The sequence below is a fragment of the Pteronotus mesoamericanus genome, unplaced genomic scaffold, assembly GCF_021234165.1.
Source record: "Pteronotus mesoamericanus isolate MK-2021 breed Mesoamerican mustached bat unplaced genomic scaffold, CSHL_Meso_final contig_20, whole genome shotgun sequence".
In the NCBI taxonomy this organism is placed as follows: Eukaryota; Metazoa; Chordata; class Mammalia; order Chiroptera; family Mormoopidae; genus Pteronotus; species Pteronotus mesoamericanus.
In genome coordinates this window covers 71909300-71916146 of record NW_026555085.1, presented here as the reverse complement: position 1 = coordinate 71916146, position 6847 = coordinate 71909300, and the positions used below count along the sequence as shown (strand labels likewise).

General features: G+C 34.1%; 1 pseudogene; it reads right to left on the bottom strand.

The window, feature by feature from the left end:
• Positions 1–5621: 5621 nt before the first annotated feature.
• LOC129068075 (uncharacterized) lies at positions 5622–5769 on the bottom strand (annotated as a pseudogene).
• Positions 5770–6847: the final 1078 nt, after the last annotated feature.

Sequence of the window (6847 nt, the reverse complement as noted above, 5' to 3'; positions counted from 1 at the left end):
ATGTTGATCTTTATGGTACACGTGCTGCAATGTCCTCTGGTCTTACCTACACTCAGGGACCGGAGCGGGTAGGACGGTTTTTCAATCTATCTTTGCGCATGCTCACTGCAATGACTTCTTCCTGCCGCATCTCTAACCAGGGGTGGGGAATCTGCCTTCAAACACCATATTGAGGTGGCATGTGTACACGGTACTAGAACATGGTGCTGCAGCTGTCTCAGGGGTGGTTTCTGTGGCCCCACCCTCACTCTGGACACCATGCTGGTATTAGAACCTCAGGAGTCCGCTGAGATCGTAAAGTCATTTTACTTACTTTTTTAGGAGGGCCACTGGATCTATTTAGATTTAAGGTCATGGCTTTTTAATTTCTTTGCTTGTAGTTGTTACTGTATCACTTTTGGATCAAAAAGCATGTGCATTTTATGTGCACACACACAAATACATTTTATGTCATAAATCAAAGAGAACCACCCAGCCAATCATTTTATTGTGGAACTCTGTATTGTGAAGATTGTGTTACTTTAATTTGCATTCTAAAGAAAAGACAAAAAATTCCCAGGGAAATAAAGTTTTCACTGATTTAATAAAGCAGAACAATGAGGTAAAACACTGATTTTTTTTTTTCTTTTGCGATATTTGTACTTCTGAAGGTTAGTGAACTTGTGTGGGGAAAAAAAATCTCTCAGTGATATTTTGGTTTGGAGACTCAAAGCTAAAAAACATGAAAACTTAGTAAGAACCAGGAGCCTACCTGACAGAGTGAAAAGGTCACCATTCATGCTTCATCCTCTTCAACAAACACACAGACCTCTGGAGTGCACTTTAAGGAAATCCTCTCAGAAGAAAGAGTGTCAGAAGCAACTCTTGATTGACACTGAAACTGTAATCATAATAACTGCACTACTAAAACTAATGAAAAATTATTTTGGAATTCATTCTTAAAACATTTATGGCAAAGTACCGATTCCTTCTGTGCTGTTTGTCATTAGTTTCTGAAAAAGTATTGTGGAAGTAAAAGTCAACTCCTTTTTCATTTGATGTATCTACTAAGTTAACAGTCAGAAAAAGGAAAAAAAAAATGCAATTCAGACATAGCAATACATAGATGGTGGAAGGAGAGAGAAAACAATTCTGTCTGATGAAGAGATATTTCAGGAAATATGTTATTCTAATGCAAATACTACAATTTTTTGGTGTTTTTTGTTTAAAGGAGAAACTACTTTATTACCATTATCAGTGTAAGGCAAGCATTGATGGTATGCTAGAGATCTTGATATCCCAAGTTCACCTTCACTTTGAAGCCATCTCCTCCAAGGAATTAAATCTGACATTATACCCAGACCCCCAAAGAAGACAATGCTTCAGCTGCTGCACAGTATATGTTATCTCAGACGTATCTGTGAGATGATGACCTTACAGCAGCCAATGTCTTTTAAATAACAGACAGATGGGAGAAACAAGCCTGACAACACCAAGATAAAGAATAAAAAGTCAAGGGCACACAAAATCATTTCAGTCGGGTTCACAGTGAGATGTACTTTGTCATTGAGTGTTGGCATCAAAGAAACTCTAAACAAGATGAAGTTGGCAGATAATTTATAGGTTTCATCTCCCACACTCCATGGCATATTGATAATTTAACACATTCATATCAGGGATTTCTTCTGACATTATCATTGACAACTATGGGAAGCTTCACATTGATTCCATCATCTGTATTCCTTCTTTCCCAAACACAGACCTGGCTTCTTCTCAAATCCAAGTTGATTTGCCTGTCCTCCCTTCTTTTCAGACATAAATCGTTACTGATGAAGAATGTGAAGGGAGTTTTTCTTTCCTCAAGGAAAGTTTAGTTAGTGAAATGGTCTAAATTTCTTTTTTTTTAATTTAATTAAATGTATTGGGTTGACATTGGTTAATAAGATTATACAGGTTTCAAGTGTACACTTCTATAATATGTGATCTTTATATGTGTTCCCATCATCAATGACAAATTTCTTTTTTTATAAATCTAGTTTCTTTTTTTTTTTGAAGATTTTATTTATTTATTTTTAAGAGAGAGAGTAAAGGAGAGAGAAAGACAGGGAGAGAAACATCAATGTGTGGTTGCCTCACATGCGCCCCCTACAGGGGACCTGGCCTGCAACCGAAGAATGTGCCCTGTTTGGGAATCGAACCAGTGACCCTTTGTTTCACAGTAAGGCACTCAATCCACTGAGCCACACCAGCCAGGGCTAAATTTCTTACCATAAGAATAAATAGAGATATGCTACAGCGTCACTACACAGGTCCTAAAATAGGTGAAACAGTCACAAGTTGTTTTACAGAATATTCTTCAGAAATATATTGAGAACTATTTAGCATTGTAGACAATTATTTCCTTAGAAATAAAGTCATCTTTGTTATTTTCTTACCCATTTATATTCTGAAATCCACTGTCTTTTGGAAATGTATTTCATTTTCTACAAAATGTCTTTCATTTTCTATCTGATATTTTGAAATAATTTGTTCATTTCGTTTCATTTTCAGAAAATTAGATTTCTCCTAGTTACAGTATTTTACCACTTTGCCATTTTGGTCTTCTTTGACTAGGGAAGAGATTGATAACCAGAACTTTAAGCTGACCTTCCTGGCTTACCTCTTTTTATTCCATTTGATATTGAAGCTTCATTGAATGTTCTACTCAGGAAGCTCAACACTTAGCTCAGATTTCCCCAGAATCCCTATTTCATACCATCACCTAAAGGATTGTATTGAAAATCAATATGATTTCTCAGATTTATCGTTGTTTGAGCTTCTCTATTATTTTATTTGGAAAAACTTTAACATCATCTAAGTGTCAAGCATTGTGAAAAACCCTTTAGAGGAAAAGTTAAATAAAACATGTTAACTTTCTCAGAACTATCCCAATGTGTAAGGTATGGGAGTTTACCTGTACCTCAGATGTATTTTCCATTCCATGCCAGATTTGCCTGCTTATGTAGGTCAGTGCCTACATTTATTTTCCTGAGTACTTTCTCTCACAGCATGATCCACTTTGCCCTACCCAAAGCAAGCTAGACATGCCGGAGATGGTTTCTAGGAACAGCACTCAATTAATGGCTGGTATGAGTTAGTGTCTCAGTACCCTGACTTCCTTTTCCTTTGGATGGGATAATGCTGAGACTCATGTTCACTGTCTCTACAATTCTTCAGTGGAAATCAGATTCCATTGCTTATATTGGATACTTCCTTAATAGCAGTTTTCCTTTCACTTTCTCACTTCCTGTCTTAGTTTAGGATCCCCCAGAAGCCGAAGCTGAGCCAAAGGTTCAAACACAAGTCATTTATTTGGAAGGTACAAGTAACATTGTCAAGGGGATAAAAAAAATGATACAAGAAATGAACCTATCCATTCACGGGTGCACTACTAAGCTGGTAACCACTCTATTTGTTTAATTCTGGGGGAGGTAGAAAATTCATGCCTCAGAGTTGCATCAACCAAGGGGAGAGCTGGAGTTATTCAGCAACTCCCATAAGTTATTAATTAAGGGCTTCTGGGGTTCATTTAGTTCCCTGGCACTTCTGCTCTCTTAATTGCATAAGCAGAGTGTTTTACATGTTAGGGAAAACACATGCATACTGATAAAGATATTGACCTTTGGAACTCTTGGTAGGCATGTTGAAATGAGAGTATTTGAAGATACGAATAGGATGTAGACGTTTATGTTACCCTTCCTTGTCTACTAGTATTTCCTGGGATCATTACTAACAAATTATCTCAAGAGCTATTCTTGGAGAATCTTAAACTAAGGTGACCATGCTTGCTTGTGAAGATAGATCAGTTGTCAAAACCTGATAAATACTAAATTAGATGTATTAATAACAAGCTTTTAAGGGAAAGGTGGAAAAGAATTAAGAAATGTCTCCTGGAAAATATAAAGATTGACAAAAACATTTTAGGACCAGTAGGAGTTCAGTGAATGAAGACAGGGAGAGGAGGGCCCATGCCAAGAATATTTCATCAGGTGGCAGGGGCATCGAGTGCAGGGTCGTGGCAGTTGTCTGGCCCCGAGGCCAGAAATAAGAATGTGTGTTTGTTTATAGAGAATTAAGAACAATAATAATGTCAACTAGAAATTGATCCAATTTTTATTATTATATGCATTCTCAATTCTTAAAAATATCAGTGATAATATTTGTATCTATGTTCTTAACTATAATAATACATATGCATGTTACATATATGCACATTTTAATTATTTAGTCATTAATAAACATGGTACTTTACACATGTTAGTGTGAAGAACCTGTTGTTATTAAATGTTCAGCTACATATGTTTGTTTCAGAAATTTGTAATATTTCGGAATGAGTTAAGATTTCATCTGGTTTAATTTGTGTCTTCAGCCAATATAGTGCTTATATTCCTGCATTCAAACAGTTGACTTAAAATAAGGAATGATAACACAGTGATGGTAAGATTAAGAAACAAAAACTGAATTACTTTTATCATTTGGGAATGCCAAAACAAATGACAAAAAACAGTACTCTTAATTGCCTGAAAAATAAAATGGCTAATATTTAAATAACTTGTTTTTATCATAAACTGGACACTATAGAAAATAATGCAAGTGTTTGCTATCTCTCAGGCTTTTTTGAGATTTTTATTTTCTTTAAAAGAAAAAGAAAAACTTTGAAAGTTTTAAACAACTATGTTAGAACTTTTAAGGAAGTTTTCTGATAAATGGAAATGTTTTGACTGCAGAGAATTTGAAGCTTTTAGACTGTATTCTAAAAAACGTAGGTATGGAGAATATTTACCTTTGAGATTTGTTGTGAAATAGGATGTTTATGAATCTCATGCAAACTTACATTTACCTTAAGGGGAATTTTTTTACACATGTGCAAGTGTTTTTACATGAAAAGAATTTCTGATATCAGAAGGTATACAAAATGTTACTTGATCAATTAAGAAGAAAAAACGTTTTAATATTTTTGTTATATTTTCCATAAACAAAAATAGATAAAAAGACTATATTTTTATAAAATAAATTAAAATTAACATTTTTGGTGTACAAGTCTTATGAATATTAATACATGTACAACCATGATTACAAATCACTCCCCTAAAATTTTCTCATGTTATCCTTTTGTATTCACAACCTCCACCCACTTTTAAATATTGGTAAATAATTATAATGAATATAAAGTATTGTCTTTCAGAAAAAATCATATACATGAAATCATACAGTATGTAACTATTGTGTATTCTTTCACTCAACATAAAGCCTTGGAGATCCATCTGAGTTGTTGCATGTGTCAATAGTTTTTTTTCTTTTTTATTAAATGGATATACCATAGGTTGTTTATGTGTACTCTGAAGTCCTCTTTTCTCTGCCAAAAAAAAATATTTTACAAACATCTAGAATATATTTTTTAAACATAAGTTTTCCTTTCCCAAGGGTCAATGCCTGACAGTAGTATTTTGGCACTCCAGGGTAAATTTATGTTAACATTATAAGAAACTGCCCAACTTCTCCATACTGGCTGTATCATCTTGCATTCCCACAATCAATGTATGAGAGGTCCAGCTGTTCCACATACTTTCTAGTACTTCATCACCTCTATTTTTTTTTCTTTTCAGGGGAGAGCACAAATGCAGTCTCCCACTACCACAAATTATGTAGTCGAGTTTCCCACATTTGGGTCAGGGCTTCTGGAGTGCAATCGACAAGCCTCATCCTGGGAAAACCACCTTCATGATCAAGTCTGCCCTGCCAGGTAAGTATGATTATCTCAATTTTTATATTATTCATTCTAGTAGTTGCATAGTAAAGTGTCTCATTGTGGCATTAATATGCATTTACTAAGAGATTAATGATACTAAAATATTTTCATGTTTTTATTTTACATCTATATATTACCTTTGGTGAATTGTATAAGACATTTACACAGTTTTAATTGGTTATTTATTGTCTCAGTTTTGACTTTTATAGTTCTTTATATATTCTTGAAACAAGTATATTGTTGGCTATGTGATTTGCAAATAGGTTCTTTCAGTCTGAAGGTTGTCTATGTCTTTTGGAAAACAAAACATCATTTTGATGAAGTCAAGTTTATCAACTTCAATGGATAGTAATTTTTGTGTCATATCTAAGAACTGTCTAAATTCAGTTCTGGAAGATTTTCTCCTATGTTTTTTTATACAGTTTACTGAGTTAATTTTTGTAGGATCAGGTTTAGAATGAGGTGGCGTTTTCTATATACATTTGTCACAACACTCTTCTAGAAATGCTATTTTCTCTCCATTGAGTTGCTTTTGAATCTTTGTCAAAAATAAAATAACTGTATTTGTGTAGATCTATTTCTGGATCTCTATTCTGTTCTACTGATATATATGCCTATAACTTTGCCAGTAAAACATTGTCTTGAGCACTGTGTCAACATTATTTTTCTTTTTCCAAATATTGAGTCTATTATGATTCCTACTGTTTTCCATATAAATTTTAGACTCTGTTTTCTCCTCAAAAAGTCACATTAGATTGTTTATGGTTGTTCTTTTACAGTTGTCCCAATTTTCTCCCATTGCTCTCCCTTTCCCTGCCCATCCCCACCTCCCAGTCTATCCCCACTCTGTTGTTCATGTCCATGGGTCATTGCATTGTGTTTTAATTGAAATTGCATTAAATCCATAGATAAATTTGGACAAAATTGACAAAATTTCTATACTGATTTTTCCATTGATTTGCACAGTATGTTTCTTTATTTATTTAGGTTTTCTTTCTTTCATCCATATTTTGTGGTTACTAGCATTCAAATCCTGGAACATTGTGTTAGATTTATACCTAAAATTTTCATTTTGGAGCT